The sequence below is a fragment of the Triticum dicoccoides genome, chromosome 2A (genome assembly GCF_002162155.2).
Source record: "Triticum dicoccoides isolate Atlit2015 ecotype Zavitan chromosome 2A, WEW_v2.0, whole genome shotgun sequence".
Classification (NCBI taxonomy): Eukaryota; Viridiplantae; Streptophyta; class Magnoliopsida; order Poales; family Poaceae; genus Triticum; species Triticum dicoccoides.
Window position 1 is genome coordinate 195,678,645 of NC_041382.1, and position 18,693 is coordinate 195,697,337.

Genomic DNA, 18,693 nt, shown 5'->3' on the forward strand with positions numbered 1-18,693 from the left:
ATTTAAAATCATCCAGTTTCTTCACATCAAAGGTAATGTTTCCCAACTTCCCACCACAGAGCTTTCTGAATATGCTCATGATTCTTCTCGGTTTCACTCTGTGTTCTTGAAGCAATTTTGACAACATGATTTCTGCCTCATTCATGTTTTTGTGGCTTAAGAAAAAGATTGTAAGTGATGGATACCTTACTAGATCATGGTTATGCTCAAGACACATTGATGCAATATGCCACTTGTCATCCACCAACTTCAAAATTATATTCACCGGACAATTTGTCCCTTCAATAATGCTTCTTTTCCTTTTCCTCAAACCAGTGTTGACACTTGGTCTTTTCCTACTTTTGTTGCACTGGAAATACTCTTGTTCTTGTAATTCCTTCCTTTTATCATTGCGAAACCATCCAACTGAGCATAAACATTTACAAACAGGGAAGCATCATCCAGTGTTGAGAACACTTTACCAACTTCTGGCGTACTACAATTGTATGCTTCTTCTAGTGTAGGGAACACATACTCTTCATTCAGTGCACAAGCTACTGTCTCTTCATCAGAATCTTTGCTCTCAGAATTTCCTTCATAATCACATTCAGAATTCCAAGCCAAAGAAAGTACCTGCAAAGGGAAGCAACACAACTATTCGACATCAGAATAAGAATCTTTAGAAAACAAGGTTAATATCTAGAAAGTCTTTTTTATTATTTATTCCAGAAATGCAGAATCTTACCTCACGGCAAATATTTTCCACTTCTTCTGTTGTTGTCAAAGAAGGTTCACTACACATGTTCTCACCAACACTTTCCTGTAAAGATTTATTTATGTTTTAATAGCCATATCATTTCTCAATTTTTATTTGCCAACACAATCACTTGCAGGTTTTCCCTTTTTTTCTCACACTGACCTGCTCGCTCAAACTTAGCACTACTGCTGAAGATGATTCAGTAACATTGTAGTTGTTCTCATCATTTATGTCCATTGACTGCCAAAAACACTGAAGATATACTTTCTGTCAAACACTACAACTGTATTCAAGATCTTGTCACATTTTTTGATTGGGAAAAACATATGCTAGAATTATAATTGCACTACCCAGTTTGTAAGTACTTATAGTATGTTCATTGTTATTTGACATTGCCAAATCTTCGGTGATGATGTTTGGTGCAACTTCTTCTACTTCTTTGTCAATGCCACCAAATAAATTGAACCCTATTTCAGCTTCTTGACTCTCAATCGGTTCCTGGACACCATTTTTGTGTGTGTGAAAGTTTGTTAGTTCATATCACTTCCTAAGAAGAAATGCGTTTGAAATCAGACATGTTAAACAACTAACCTCAGTTTCTTTCCTCAAACTTTGATATTGAACAAACTAATCAAATTCTTCCATCAAAGGACAACCCTAAGAGAAAAGTGAAAGAAATTTAAAGATTTTTTCATCCTAACTGAAATCCTACGTGAAGCGATGATTGAATCAAGGATAGTGACTCACCACACTTGCAGGTTCTGCAGCACATTTGCCCGCAGTAGGTTCGAGCAGCTTGTTATCATCGTCGTTCCTTCTCTTCTTCACTTATTTTCCATTGGATGCAGTTCTTTTCTCAGTTTGCATTTGCATCCAGAAGAAAACAACACACATTTTCTCTTTTTTGAGTTTTTCCTCATGTTGTAATCACTAAGTTTTTAAAAGAACACACTCAACTTCTATTTTTATAAACAAGAAATGTAGAGGCTAACCTTCTTAGTAATCTCTTTCTTCTTACTGATTACTTGTTGGTTAGCAAATTGCACAAAACTGATTTCACCTTCCATCTGGATGTACCATAGGCTGCAACCATCAATCAGAATCTTCTGTTACTTTTTTTAACAAACAAGACAACATGTACTGCTTATTGCTTTTTTCTGTGAACGCTGTCAAACTTGAGAATATGTGAAGTAAAACGAAATGGATGGGAGCAAAAGCAGACAGAAACGTGAACCCAAACACTATAGTGTTGTGTCACACTCTAGCTGGTTCATGCATTAGAGTGTTGCATCATGTCTACTTTTTCAGAAACTTGAAATGGGGATGACAGAACCCCCAGCCCCCCTGGAAAGAACTAGGGTTTACTAAAATTATTTTCAATGAACCCAAAATGCCCTTCACAAAATGTTCATCATTTCTGGATTGGGTTAAACCCCCTGGCAAAAATGGTGCACTCTTTTCTAGGACATTCTGGATTTTTTGAATTAAATCATAAGTATTTGAATTTGGGCATTTAAATGCTATAAAATATTTTAAATGCCCAAATAATTCTGGATTTAAGTGAGGGCTATTAGGAATAATCCCAACAGAGCCCACAATTATTTTCAGGATTTTAGTAAGTGCCTAAGTATTTTTAATAAAGCCCTAAAGTTACAGAAAAATAGAAAAGGAAAACAAAACAGGAAAAGAGAGAAAGAGAAAGGCTTACCTGGCGCCACCCAGCAGGCCCACCTGCCGGCCCAGCCCAGCCACTGCTCCAGCAAGTTGCTTGGCTCGGCCAGGCAGGCAAGCAGCTGCTTGACGGCGAGCATAGCATGCATGCCACGCAGCTGCCCGCCGCCTCGCCGCTCCCCTCGATGAGTTGTCGACGTGGGACGAACCCCCTCTCTCTCCCCGACCTCGCAAACACTCGCTCTCCTCTCTGGCTCCTCTCTCTCGCCCTCCCCGACATCACCCGAGACGTCACCATCGCTGCCGCTCGCCGCAGACGCGTCCAACGCCGTCCCCGCACCCTCTCACTGTGTCCGGACGGTTCGCCGTCGTCGACTACGTTGACTAGCCAAGCCGCACGATGCCAGAGCCCCTGCATCGTCCCCGCCGCCGTCGTCTTCAACCTCAGGCCGCCCGAGATCGCCATCGCCGTTCCGACCGCACCGAGCCTTCCCCGAGCACGCTGACCGTCTCTGTGGCTTCCCAGTGAGCTACCGCTCCTCCCCCTTCTCTCCGCTTCGTTGCTAGAGCTCTGTAGCCACTGTGCCTTTTTCGTTCGAACGCACCGCCGCCTGACCACGTCATCGGCGATGCTCCGGTGACCTTTTGGTCACGGGCTTGTGCCTGTCACACTCCCCGTGCCATGTAGATGTTGTTGGTGCTAGCGCCATGCCGCCTAGGCCACTCCAGCCACGCGCACGAGCTGACCTGAGCTTCGGCCTCCGCCAAGCTCGTCGCCGGCGATGCTCCGGCCACTCCCCGGCCAAGCCATCACCACGGCTGGATGCGGGTGAGCACCAGCTGCCCGTAGCTGCTCTCCGTGCAGCAAATGGTGCCCTGTGGGCAAATCCCGCAGCACGCCGCTGCGTCTGGCCTCGCCAGCGGCTAAACACCGGCAGGCTTTGACCGCTGACCGGCGAGGTTGACCCTGCTGACACAGGTTGACTTCCCCCCTGAGCCTATGATAGGTGGGGCCAGCCTATTAATTAGTTTAGGATTAGTGCTAACTAATTTTAGTTAGTTTAGGTCACTAACATGTGCGCCCAGGCCCCACTGACAGTTAGTTAGTACTAACTTAATTCTGTTAGTTAGCTGAGACACTGATAGACGGGGCCCACCAGTCAGGTTTGACTGGCCCTGGCGCCTTTGACTCGCTGACGTCACAGTGACGCAGTGCTGACGCAATTATTCATTTTCTAGATTTATTTTTATATAGGAAATTCCAGAAAATAGCCAAAACTTCTAATAATCATAGAAAATCAACCATAGCTCCAAATCAAACAAATTATATATGAAAAATGATCAGAAAAATTCAATCTATCCATCTGTAATGGTTTCATGCATGACAAAACACTTTAACCTTGCTGTTTAGGTGAAACAAGCTAATACACTTATTATGCATAAGAACTTTAACCTTCATTTGTATATTTGATTCAAATGGACCCATTTCAACTTGTTTCACATTGCATTAGGCAGGACACATCATTTTGCCATGTCATAGCATGCATCATATTGTTGCATATTGTCATGTGTTGATTATGTTCTATGTGTCCTTCGTGGTAGGTTCTGCCTCCGAGGATATCTCTGAGTATCCAACTGAAGGGAAGTACCCTACTACCACTCCATCAGGCAAGCAGCCCCATTGATCATATCGATACAATCCCATGTTCTCGCCTCTGCTCTCATTTACTGCATTAAGACAACAACGTTTCAAACTGCTGTGTGCTACGGTAGTTGAACCCTTATCCTCTGCATGACCTGTCATTGCCACAGTAATTAGATGAAACCCACTAGCATGTGTAGGAGTTGATTGAGCCATGTATGTGTTTCCTACCTTGCTATGCCTGCTATGCTTAGAGTTGTGTCAGGTCTGGTTCATCTGGGTGATGGGCTAGAGTGAAATGATTATGTCGGTAATGTGAGGGATGTGTTGAACATGTTTTGGTAAAGGTATCGATGAGAGGCCATGTAGGAGTACATGGTGGGTTGTTTCATTGAGGCCGTCCATAAGAACTGAGATTTGTATGCGTGATTTAAGATTCAGCTACTACCACACATTGGGCCCTGAAATATGACCCCGCTCGACTTACTGACCCCCCTCGTCCTCTGTCCAGGAGTTGCAACTAGTTTCTGGTGTTTGTAGGTTATGTGTTGGTGGCCGTGTGTAGCGCTGACCCTAGGGGTGGGCTATGATGCGGTAGATACACCATGGCACGGTGTACCGAGTCGCCCGTTTGGTGTCTCGGGAACCCTGCACACATCGTTTGGAGCCGTTGAGGACACCCCGGCCGGATCTCCTTGCGGATGGAACCTGAATAGGCAATAAACCTGGACTAGAGACTTGTGCGGTTAGTCAGGTCGTGGTCTACACCCACGTCGGCTTTCGCTTGAAGTCTGCCGAGCACATGTCGTGTGCAGACGCTAAGTGGTGGAAACATGTGTGACGAAGTACACCCCTGCAGGGTATAAAACTATTCGAATAGCCGCGTCCGCGGTAAAGGACTACTTGGTTGCCTATACAGTTCATAGACAAGTTAATGGTTACTACTAAAAGACTCAAGATAAGTGTGAGCACCGAGGATGGCTCTCTCGTAGGATGACGAGGGAGGATCTCCGGTGGAGTATTGTGTTGGTGATTAGTGGACTCGTGTGCGAAAACTATTTGACTAGTGGTGTCCCGTAGGATAGCTTAGCCAAGAGTCAAAGCTGGCTTGCTGGAATAACTCCACCACCTTCTTGAGAATGAGCATGTATAGTAGGTTCTGATGTAAGACTTGCTGAGTACCTTTGTACTCATGTTTGCTTAATTACTATTTTCAGACGACAACACCACCCCCTCCGATGGGTTTTATGTACATCTTGACGTCGATGAGTGACTTGCCACCCTGGTGGTGATCCTGGCCATGGAGGGCCCTATGTAGATAGACAGGCTTCGAGAAGCCTTCTTGCTTTCTAGTGTCTGTACTCAGACTATTTGCTTCCGCATGTGCTTGTATGCTTGTATGACTTGAGTGTCGGGTCATGTGACCCCTACCTGTATGAACATGTTATGTATGGCTCTCTGGAGCCTTTAAATAAAGTACTTGAGTTGTAGAGTTTTGTTGTGATGCCATGTTGTATTTGCACATATCGAGCATATTGTGTGTATGATTGAAATGCTTGGTATGTGCGAGATCCGACAATCTAGTTGTTCATCCTTGGCAGCCTCTCTTATGGGGAAATGTAGTCTAGTGCTCCTTGAGCCATAGTAGTCTGCTACAGCCCGGTTCACCAGAGTCCTGCTAGCCCAGCACTACTGCTTAGGACATTTGACTGGTCGTCATGTGTTTCACTTCGTTCCTATGTCTGTCCCTTCGGGGAAATGTCACGCGGTGACTTCCGGAGTCCTGCCTAGCCTGCTACAGCCTGGGTTCCCCAGAGTCCTGTTAGCCCAGTGCTACAGCCCGGATTCACACGCTGATGACCGACATGCTCGATATGATTCATGTATGCCTATCTCCATAGGTTTGTGCCGCCCTGGGTTCACGACTAGCCATGTCGGCCCGGGTTCTCTGTCATATGGATGCTAGCGACACTATCATATACATGAGCCAAAAGGCGCAAACGGTCCCGGGCCATGGTAAGGCGACACCCGTGGGGATACCGTGCATGAGGCCGCAATGTGATATGACATGTTACCAGCTAGATTGATGTGACTTGGAATCAGGGTCTTGACAGCGTTGGCATCAGAGCCGGACTGCCTGTAGGTTCGTTGAGCCAAACTGGTCGATGTCGAGTCTAGAAATGCTTTAGTTATATGTAGGGGAATTGATTGTGGGAGGGAACGTAAGGCTCTTTTACTCCTTTACCTTATGCCCTCTGATCTGAGTCATTCTCTTCTCATTCAACGTGGGTTAAGGACTAGGCTCTCTTCTTCTATCAGGTTCACATGTTACTAATCCGTAGTAGCTTATAGGATTGTTGTTACAAGCCTCAGTACAGTTTCTACTACTTTTAGTATGTTGCCAGTTGAATCAAAACCTTGATATGATGTTGTTGAGTGGTATTGCAAACTTTTGTGGATGTCTCAAATCTTTTTTTGAGCATTTACAGCCGTTATGCTGTCCGGTTTCCCCTAGAAAATTCTATTGCCTTTGCATTATTCTGTGCTTTCAGATGGCCACCCGTTCATAGAACCAAGTGGTTCGTCTGACCTGGTGCCTTGATGTGCCCGGCCACACGGCCATGTTGGTTCGAGTGATGGTTGAGTCAGGCTATCGGTGGTATCCGGAATATAACGTCGAGGAGCAGTTCAGAGACTTCAACTAGAGCCAGTACCTCTGTACCGTCAGGATATATCCCTCTTATCATGGAGCCACTGAGCCCCTTCACTGTTCCTATGGACTTGAGGTCACTATTGAGATGTCTGTCCAGGATGCAACCTATTCAATGATGACTATCATTCAAGCCAGGACTGCCTTGCTACAGAACACCGATTTCTGATACATGCCAGCCTCATTTCCCAGAGCACAGGGGTACTATCAGGCCTTGTACTATGACTCTACACATGAGGAGTCACTACTCCGCTCCACTGCCGAGATGCTCGAGGATAAGGACCGCGAAAATCGGGCCTTGTGTATGGAGCTTTTCAACTCTCGTGCTGATCGCTGGGCCACTTTGACTTGGTTTGCACCTGCGGTACAGGCAAGATACATGGACCTGAGGGATCTGTACCCTGTATGGTCTGGATTGCCAGATTGTATGGAGTGGCGCGATGTAGGAGGCATCACCCCTCCTCGTGGTCCCCGTCTACCACCACCTGTGGGACCAAGGCCACATCCGAGTCCCTATGGTCCGCAGGCTCCACAGGACCGTCTGTTCCTAGATGATCATGTTCCACTTCCAGGCTTTGGTGGCGACTTCTATGAGGATTACTACGGAGCCGTATGAGCTAGTAGTAGTTTCACTAGTATTGTAGTAGTTGTATTCTCCATAGTCCTGCGTGACTGTGGGATACGACTTGGTGTGTATCACGCCCCAGAGGTGTAGAAAAATAATGTATAGGAGCTTGGAATGCCTTCGATGAGATGTAATGTCTTTCACCGTAGTTGTACTCTAGCCTGGGCTTGTACTAACTATGTACGGTGTGTATGACCAATGGTATATATATGGCAGTTTCTATATTACCATGTCATGCAATGAACATCTTAGCATTCCATGTTATCTATTACATTCTGCACTTCCTTGCTAAGTTTGTGCCATCCTTATCTAAACCGTTGTCTTGTTTTCTCCTAGGATGGTCAACACCCGCAGCAACCCTGCTGCCCTAGAGCAGGGGGAAGCCAGTGCAGTTAGGGGTGAAAATCTGCCTCACCCGCCTTCTCTGGCCGAAGGGATGCTGGAGGCGGAAAGAAACAAGCGTGAGACTAACCGCTTGCTGGAGCGGATTGAGCAGAACACTGCACGCCATCAGCGAAATGACTTGGTGTCAATCAATGACTTCATCAAGTTGTACCCACCAAAGTTCAATCATTCCGTCGAGCCCCTCGACGCGGATGACTGGCTCCGCAGCATCACACACAAGCTACGTTCTGCCAATGTAGCCGAAGCTGATAAGGTTACCTATGCTGCCTATCACCTTGAAGGCCCTGCTAGCCTTTGGTGGGAAAACTTTGAAGCTATGCGCCCGGTCGGCCAAATCACTACTTGAGCTGAATTCAGTGAGGCTTTCCGTGAGCATCACATCCCGGAAGGTCTCATAGATCGCAAGAGGGAAGAGTTCTGCAATGTCACCCAAGGAAGACTGACTGTGGATGCTTATAGTCGTGAATTTGGGAATCTGGCACGATATGCTCCTGAAGAGGTATCCACCGATGCTAAGAAGCAGGCAAGGTTCCGCAAGGGACTTAGCCCTGAGCTTCGCCGTGATCTTCGTCTGCACGAGTGCACCTCCTTTTAGAAGTTGGTCAATAAAGCCATCAGTGCTGAGACAGGCCAGTCTGACTATGACGCTTCACGCAAGCACTCTCGTGATTTTGGCTCTTCATCCGGCTCTGGATCTCAGAAGCGCCGGGTGTGGATTCCAAGCACGGCACTGCCACCCAGGTTCATTCCGAGGCCATCCTTTGAGGTGCCTCATCCCAACCAGCAGTTTGCACCGTCCAAGCCCTATGGTGGCCCCGCTGCTAATGCTGCTCCACGCCCCAATGTTGTGACATGTTTCAAGTGTGGAGAGCCGGGTCACTATAGTCGAGATTGTCCCCAGAACAACAACCCCAATCAGTCTGGAAAGTCCGTTAGCCGTGGTAATCCAGCGGGAAAGACATTCTACGCCAAGACGGTCACCACTACACGTGGCCATGTCAACTATGTCTCAGCTGAGGTGGCTCATGAGGATCCTAACGTCGTCCTTGGTACGCTCCTTGTTAATTTCCATCTGGCATCTGTTCTTTTTGATACTGGAGCATCTCATTCATTCATATCCGAGAACTATGCTCGATTGCATAACACGACATTCTGTGACACGCCCACTTCCATGGTAATTCAAACTTCGGGTTCCAAATGGCAAACTTCTAGAGTAAGCCATGGGAACGAAATTCTTGTCGATAGACTTGTCTTCCTTGCATCTTTAATAGTTCTCAAGTCCTCGGACATAAACATCATCTTGGGTATGGACTGGATGTCAGCTCATTATGCTAAGATTGATTGTGCCACTAGAACCATTCAACTTACTCACCCATCGGGCAAGACAGTCTATGTCTTAACTCGAGTGGCCAAGCGCCAGCTTTACTCCCTAAATGCCAACCCCCTTCCAGACCTTGAAGATATTCCGGTAGTCCGGGACTTTCCGGATGTCTTTCCAGAAGAACTGCCAGGTGTTCCACCTAACAGGGATGTCGAGTTTGTGATAGACCTTGTTCCAGGAACCATTCCAATTTCTAGAAGACCCTATAAGATGGCACCCTTAGAACTAGCCGAGCTTAAGAACCAACTCGATGAGTCCTTGAAAAAGGGTTTCATCCGTCCTAGTTCCTCTCCTTGGGCTTGCCCCGTCCTCTTCGTCAAGAAGAAGGATGGAACGGATCGGATGGTTGTAGATTACCGACCTGTCAACTTGGTCACCATCAAGAACAAGTATCCGCTTCTCAGGATCAACGATCTGTATGATCAGCTCGCTGGATCCTCGGTCTTTTCCAAGATGGATTTGAGGTTGGGCTACCATCAAATCAAAATCAGAAACAGGGACATTCCCAAAACGGCCTTTGTTACTCGTTATGGCCAATACGAGTACACCGTTATGTCCTTCAGTTTAACCAATGCCCCAGCCACCTTCTCTCGGTTAATGAACTCGGTCTTCATGGATTATTTGGATAAATTCGTTGTAGTATACCTCGATGATATACTCATCTACTCCAAGAATGAAGAGGAACATGCCGAACATCTAAGGCTGGTATTGACGAAACTTCGAGAGCATCGCCTTTATGCCAAATTCTCCAAGTGTGAATTTTGGTTGCCAGAAGTGACCTATCTAGGCCATGTAATCTCTGGCAAGGGTATTGCTGTCAATCCCGAGCGAGTTCGAGCCATCCTTGATTGGACTCCACCTGAGACGGTCAAGCAAGTTCAGAGCTTCCTTGCCTTAGCGAGCTATTGCCGCCGCTTCGTCGAGAATTTCTCCAAGGTTGCTAAACCTCTAACTGAACTCCTCAAGAAAGATAAAAAGTTCGAGTGGACCCCACAGTGCGAGTTCAGCTTTCAAGAACTGAAAAGACGCCTGACATCTGCTCCCGTACTGGTACCACCAGATTTCTCTAAGGACTTTATTATCCATTGCGACGCCTCGCGACAAGGACTGGGTTGCATACTCATGCAAGATCGTCAGGTAATTGCCTATGCTTCACGGCAATTACACCCCCATGAGGAAAACTATCCCACACATGATCTAGAGCTTGCAGCTGTAGTCCATGCACTTAAAACTTGGCGACATTACCTTCTCGGTAATCGTTGCGAGATCTTCACCGATCACCAAAGTTTGAAATATATCTTCACCCAACTGGATTTGAATCTCAGGCAACGACGTTGGGTCGAGTTGATCTCGGATTACGACTTAGGAATAACTTACACCCCGGGAAGGCCAATGTCATGGCTGATGCGCTAAGTCGTAAATCCTATTGTAACAACCTGATGTTACAACAAAGTCAACCACTTCTCCATGAGGAATTTCATAAGCTTAATCTTAACATTGTTCCTCGAGGATTCCTATCCACCCTGGTGGCGAAGCCTAACCTTACGGTTCAAATCATAGCTGCCCAGAAGCGTGATAAGGGCATATCCCGGATTAAGGAAAACATCGCTAGCGGAGTTGCTAAATGTTTTTCCATGGATGAGCGAGGTGTTGTCTTCTTCGAGAACCGCTTGGTGGTTCCCAAGAAACAACATTTATGCCAGTTGATTCTTAAGGAAGCTCATGAATCCCTCTCACCATTCATCCCGGTAGTACTAAAATGTATCAAGACCTACGCCAGAGGTTTTGGTGGACTAGGATGAAGAGAGAAATTGCTCGATACATTGCTAGTTGCGACGTCTATCGTCGTGTTAAAGCAGAGCATCAACGGCCTGCTGGCACCCTTCAACCTTTGGCTATTCCTGAGTGGAAATGGGATAAAATCAGTATGGATTTCATTACTGGGTTTCCCAGGACCAAGAGAGGGAATAATGCCATCTTCGTCCTGATCGACCGTCTTTCCAAAGTAGCCCATTTCCTACCTGTTCGTGAGAGTATCACTGCTTGCCAGCTAGCTGATTTATACATCTCCCGAATAGTGTCTCTTCATGGAGTCCCATTGGAAATTAACTCAGACCGTGGGAGTCTCTTCACCTCTCGATTTTGGGAAAGTTTCCAAAATGCTATGGGAACTCGTCTCTCTTTTAGCACCGCCTTCCATCCTCAATCAAGTGGTCAAGTAGAGCGAGTCAATCAAATTCTGGAAGATATGCTCCGAGCTTCTGTCATCTCATTCGGAATGGGTTGGGAGAAATGCCTTCCATTCGCGGAGTTTGCTTATAACAACAGTTATCAAGCTAGCTTGGGCAAAGCTCCTTTCGAAGTTCTATATGGACAAAAATGTCGAACGCCTCTTAACTAGTCAGAAACCGGGGAAAGACAACTCTTGGGCCCGGATATGATTCAGGAAGCAGAAGAGCAGGTTCGCGTTATTCGTGAGAAATTGAAAATAGCCCAATCTCGTCAAAAGAGCCAATATGATCGTAAACATAAGCTCATGACTAATGAAGTCAGCGAGAAGGCTTACCTTTGGGTTACTCCGTTAAAGGGAACCCATCGTTTCGGTATCAAAGGCAAATTGGCTCCTCATTACATTGGACCCTTTCGCATTCTTGCCAAACAAGGAGAAGTTGCCTACCAATTGGAACTACCTTCGCATCTTTCCAGAGTTCACGATGTCTTCCATGTTTCTCAACTCAGGCGTTGCTTCGCAGATCCTATCCGTGGAGTGGACCACGAAACGCTTGATCTACAAGATAACCTCTCATATCGGGAATATCCCGTTCGTATCCTTGATCAAGCCGAGCGTACCACTCGACGCCATAATATCAAGTTTCTCAAGGTTCAATGGTCACACCATTCCGAGAAAGAAGCCACTTGGGAAAGGGAGGATCGTCTTCGACTCGAGTACCCCACCTTCTTCCCAGAGGATCCTAAATCTCGGGACGAGATTCTTTTGAGTGGGGGTGAGTTGTCACACCCTAGCTGGTTCATGCATTAGAGTGTTGCATCATGTCTACTTTTTCAGAAACTTGAAATGGGGATGACAGAACCCCCAGCCCCCCTGGAAACAACTAGGGTTTACTAAAATTATTTTCAATGAACCCAAAATGCCCTTCACAAAATGTTCATCATTTCTGGATTGGGTTAAAACCCCTGGGAAAAATGGTGCACTCTTTTCTAGGACATTCTGGATTTTTTGAATTAAATCATAAGTATTTGAATTTGGGCATTTAAATGCTATAGAATATTTTAAATGCCCAAATATTCTGGATTTAAGTGAGGGCTGTTAGGAATAATCCCAACAGAGCCCACAATTATTTTCAGGATTTTAGTAAGTGCCTAAGTATTTTTAATAAAGCCCTAAAGTTACAGAAAAATAGAAAAGGAAAACAAAACAGGAAAAGAGAGAAAGAGAAAGGCTTACCTGGCGCCACCCAGCAGGCCCACCTGCCGGCCCAGCCCAGCCACCGCTCCAGCGAGCTGCTTGGCTCGGCCAGGCAGGCAAGCAGCTGCTCGACGGCGAGCACAGCATGCGTGCCACACAGCTGCCCGCCGCCTTGCCGCTCCCCTCGCCGAGCTGTTGACGTGGGACGAACCCCCTCTCTCTCCCCGACCTCGCAGACACTCGCTCTCCTCTCTGGCTCCTCTCTCTCACCCTCCCCAACGTCGCCCGAGACGTCACCATCGCCGCCGCTCGCCGCAGCCGCGTCCAACGCCGTCCCCGCGCCCTCTCACCGTGTCCGGACGGTTCGCCGTCGTCGACTACGTGGACTAGCCAAGCCGCATCACACCGGAGCCCCTGCATCGTCCCCGCCGCCGTCGTCTTCAACCTCGGGCCGCCCGAGATCGCCATCGCCATTCTGACCGCACCGAGCCTTCCCCGAGCATGTTGACCGTCTCTGCGGCTTCCAAGTGGGCTACTACTCCTCCCCCTTCTCTCCACTTCGTCGCTAGATCTCTATAGCCGTCGTGCCTTTTTCGTCCGAACGCACCACCGCCAAACCACGTCGCGGGCGATGCTCCGGTGACCTTTTGGTCACGGGCTTGTACCCGTCACACTCCCCGCGCCGCGTAGATGCTGTAGGTGCTAGCGCCACGCCGCCTAGGCCACTGCAGCCACGTGCACAAGCTGACCCGAGCTTCGGCCTCCGCCAAGCTCGTCGCCGCCGATGCTCCGGCCACTCCCCGGCCAAGCCATCACCATGGCTGGATGCGGGCGAGCACCAGCTGCCCGTAGCTGTTCTCCGTGCAGCAAATGGTGCCCTGTGGGCAAATCCCGCAGCACGCCGCCGCGTCTGGCCTCGCCGGCGGCTAAACGCCGGCAGGCTTTGACCGCTGATCGGCGAGGTTGACCCTGCTGACACAGGTTGACTACCCCCTGAGCCTATGACAGGTGGGGCCGGCCTGTTAATTAGTTTAGGATTAGTGCTAACTAATTTTAGTTAGTTTAGGTCACTGACATGTGGGCCTAGGCCCCACTGACAGTTAGTTAGTACTATCTTGATTCTGTTAGTTAGCTGAGACACTGACAGACGGGGCCCACCAGTCAGGTTTGACTGGCCCTGGCGCCTTTGACTCGCTGACGTCACAGTGACGCAGTGCTGATGCAATTATTCATTTTCTGGATTTATTTTTATATAGGAAATTCTAGAAAATAGCCAAAACTTCTAAAAATCATAGAAAATCAACCATAGCTCCAAATCAAACAAATTATATATGAAACATGATCAGAAAAATTCAATCTATCCATCTGTAATGGTTTCATGCATGAAAAACACTTTAACCTTGCTGTTTAGGTGAAAAAAGCTAATACACTTATTATGCATAAGAACTTTAACCTTCATTTGAATCTTTGATTCAAATGGACCCATTTCAACTTGTTTCACATTGCATTAGGTAGGACACATCATTTTGCCATGTCATAGCATGCATCATATTGTTGCATATTGTCATGTGTTGATTATGTTCTGTGTGTCCTTTGTGGTAGGTTCTGCCTCCGAGGGTATCTCCGAGTATCCAACTGAAGGGCAGTACCCTACTACCACTCCATCAGGCAAGCAGCCCCATTGATCATATCGATACAATCCCATGTTCTCGCCTCTGCTCTCATTTATTGCATTAAGACAACAACGTTTCAAACTGCTGTGTGCTACGGTAGTTGAACCCTTATCCTCTGCATGACCTGTCATTGCCACAGTAATTAGATGAAACCCACTGGCATGTGTAGGAGTTGATTGAGCCATGTATGTGTTTCCTACCTTGCTATGCCTACTATGCTTAGAGTTGTGTCAGGTCTGGTTCATTTGGGTGATGGGCTAGAGTGAAATGATTATGTTGGTAATGTGAGGGATGTGTTGAACATGTTTTGGTAAAGGTATCGATGAGAGGCCATGTAGGAGTACATGGTGGGTTGTTTCATTGAGGTCGTCCATAACAACTGAGATCTGTATGCATGATTTAAGATTCAGCTACTACCACACATTTGGCCCTAAAATATGACCCCTCTCGACTTACTGACCCCTCTCGTCCTCTGTCCAGGAGTTGCAACTAGTTTCTGGTGTTTGTAGGTTATGTGTTGGCGGCCGTGCGTAGCGCTGACCCTAGGCGTGGCTATGATGCGGTAGATACACCGTGGCACGGTGTACCGAGTCGCCCGTTTGGTGTCTCGGGAACCCTGCACACATCGTTTGGGGCCGTTGAGGACACCCCGGCCGGATCTCCTTGCGGATGGAACCTGAATAGGCGATAAACCTGGACTAGAGACTTGTGCGGTTAGTCAGGTCGTGGTCTACATCCACGTCGGCTTTCGCTTGAAGTCTGTCGAGCACATGTCGTGTGCAGACGCGAAGTGGTGGAAACATGTATGACGAAGTACACCCCTGCAGGGTATAAAACTATTCGAATAGCCGCGTTCGCGGTAAAGGACTACTTGGTTGCCTATACAGTTCATAGACAAGTTAATGGTTACTACTAAAAGATTCAAGATAAGTGTGAGTACCGAGGATGGCTCTCTCGTAGGATGACAAGGGAGGATCTCCGGTGGAGTATTGTGTTGGTGATTAGTGGACTCGTGTGCGAAAACTATTTGACTAGTGGTGTCCCGTAGGATAGCTTAGCCAAGAGTCAAAGCTGGCTTGTTGCAATAACTCCACCACCTTCTTGAGAATGAGCATGTATAGTAGGTTCTGATGTAAGACTTGTTGAGTACCTCTGTACTCATGTTTGCTTAATTACTGTTTTCAGACAACAACACCGCCCCCTCCGATGGGTTTTATGTAGATCTCGACGTCGATGAGTGACTTGCCACCCATGTGGTGATCCTGGCCATGGAGGGCCCTATGTAGATAGACAGGCTTCGAGAAGCCTTCTTGCTTTCTAGTGTCTGTACTCAGACTATTTGCTTGTGCATGTGCTTGTATGCTTGTATGACTTGAGTGTTGGGTCATGTGACCCCTACCTGTACGAACATGTTATGTATGGCTCTCCGGAGCCTTTAAATAAAGTACTTGAGTTGTAGAGTTTTGTTGTGATGCCATGTTGTGTTTGCACATATCGAGCATATTGTGTGTATCATTGAAATGCTTGGTATGTGTGGGATCCGATAATCAAGTTGTTTATCCTTGGCAGCCTCTCTTATGGGGAAATGTAGTCTAGTTCTCCTTGAGCCATAGTAGTCCGCTACAGCCCGGTTCACCGGAGTCCTGCTAGCCCAGCACTACTGCTCAGGACATTTGACTGGCCGTCATGTGTTTCACTTTGTTCCTATGTCTGTCCCTTCGGGGAAATGTCACGCGGTGACTTCCGGAGTCCTGCCTAGCCTGCTACAGCCCGGGTTCCCCGGAGTCCTGTTAGCCCAGTGCTACAGCCCGGATTCACACGCTGATGACCGACATGCTTGATGTGATTCATGTATGCCTGTCTCCATAGGTCTGTGCCGCCCTGGGTTCACGACTAGCCATGTCGGCCCGGGTTCTCTGTTATATGGATGCTAGCGACACTATCATATACGTGAGCCAAAAGGCATAAACGGTCCCGGGCCATGGTAAGGCGACACCCGTGGGGATACCGTGCGTGAGGCCGCAATGTGATATGACGTGTTACCGTCTAGATCAATGTGACATGGAATCGGGGTCCTGACATGTTGTAAGGATGGATGCTCTTGGTTCGCAATTACTACTTGCTTTCTTCATAAATCTCCATTGTACACAAAAGAGAAAGACTGAACTTGATGTTCCCAAGTAACCGACAACAGTAACATGCGGTTCATCCAACGTACATAGCAACTCCAAAGCTGGATCTATCTCTAATTGTAACAACAAGTGCAACTCATGCCACAGGAAATTCTTCGCAACATTAAACTAGGTAATCCTCAAGGTACAATGACTGGCCAATTTTAGATAATCCTTAAACTAGGTACTTGTTCGCCATATCAACAACAACTAACTGGCCAATTCTACCTGTTACTATCCTAGAACTACAACTAAATTTTCTTCCACTTCTTCCACCTTTTCCCCCAACCAAACTTTCTTCAGTGCACAACAGAATTAAGGAAAGGAAAGGAAGAAGATCAAGAAGAGGGAGCGAGGTATTAGCTGTGCGCTCGAGGACCACCGCCGGTGGTAACAAGATGGAGGTGCCCTGGCGGCGGCGCCGCTACCCTGCCACCGCCTGTCTCGTGGATTGGTGGAATAGATCGAGCCACGTACCCCCCCCCCATGCCTTATCTGGTCCGAGCCTGTTTTTTCTCATCTATTTTATGTTCAGCAATAGACAAGTAGGGCCGTCCACTTACAACACTTTCCCCATTTTGCTTCTCTGTTCTCTCCCACCCTCCGCTCATCGCCAGCCCTCTTGAGATCTGAATCCTGCTCTTCACTGGAATTTTTCCGCTGCGCTGAATCACCTCTAAACAAAAGGTTCCATCCCTTCTCCCTTCCGACCTCCCTAGGTTCTACTCGCCTCTAATGTCTTCATCTGTGTATATTGTATTTTTTTAACTTGTGGAAGCATCATCATGATTTAGATCTTCTTCCAGGGATTGGAACTTTTTTAGCTGGGACTAACTATGACGCATGTTCTGATGGACTAGGGTTTGTTTAATTCACAGCTACTCCATGGGCTAATTGAGTTTCTGTACTAGGGCATGGAACAATTTTCATCACAAATATATTTGTGTTCAATTCCACGTACAAGGTGCATCTCTATTTTGTTATGTAATTGATTTGTAAGATTTTTTGTAATATAGTGAAATTGAAGTGTCATTAGAACATGTGTAGCTGCAGCAGCCATGTTGCATTTCATGACCAAGAAGTTAGGGGTTAGGGGTGTGCAGCAGCCATGAAATGCAACATGTGCTTCTGCATCATCTTCCACCACATCTATGTGTGGAATTGCATTTCATGAAATTTTCAGTAGCCATGTAGTGAAATTAGAACATGTTAGGAATAGTAGCCTTGTGGAAGTACTGTTGTCTTGATTGGGCTGTACACTTTTGTAGGAGCCATTACTCAATGTCTCTGTTTGGTCATGCCGATTTCTACTCCGCGGCTGTCACTGGTACGCGTCGGTGCTATACAAACGGTTTTTAACCCCTTTCCGCGGCGGCATTTGGAACCGTCGCCTAGTGAGTGACGGCGATAGGGGGGTCCTTCCCACACGACCCAGAAACCGTCGGGGATAGGAGCCTTAATGCATACAGTTGTCCTTATATAACCGTTTCTGATATCTCGAATATCCCAAATGCTTCATCCTTGCTACTCATTTGTGCTCGCATTGACATCACAGTCGGAGTTTTGTGGATTTGCCTAAAACCAGGAAGATTCTAGGCACAGGAGCTTTCCAGGCAGATTCCGCGGACGGGAGATTTACAATGCCTCGCACATCACAAACAGTTCATGATTATAAACCGTGTATGATAGGTGGACAATCACACACATTTAGTTTCCCCGCACCGTATGTGATAGTGTCTGACATCACACGCGCTTTCCAAATGGCAATTGTGTGCATTGTTACACACGTTTCCTCTTCGTGAACCGTGTTGGATTATGATGCATATCGCACAGGCTGTGCCTTATTAACCGTGTGCACCATAATGACCTGCACACCGTAATTTCGCCCTAATTTAGTTGCTGCTATTTAAAATTGTACCTAATTTAAACTTGAAAGTAGGCTATTGCTTTATTTATATCCATCGGGTTCAAACAACCAATGCATTATGCGATTCACACGTACATATGTTTAAGAATTACATAAGCACCAAATAAAGAATGATGAACCTGGGTTTTATACTTGTACTATTATAGATGGTAAAGAAAGAGGCGACAGACATTCCGGTTGCTGAACAAGGTGAAGCGGAATGGCCCTATTGTGCTCTCATGGATGCAGAAGGCATGCAGGACTCTAGTCCAACCCCTTGTGATGGCTGGCCGCCAATCATGTAGTTTGAGAGGCAATCTTGAGTAAACTGCTTCAAGATCCAATG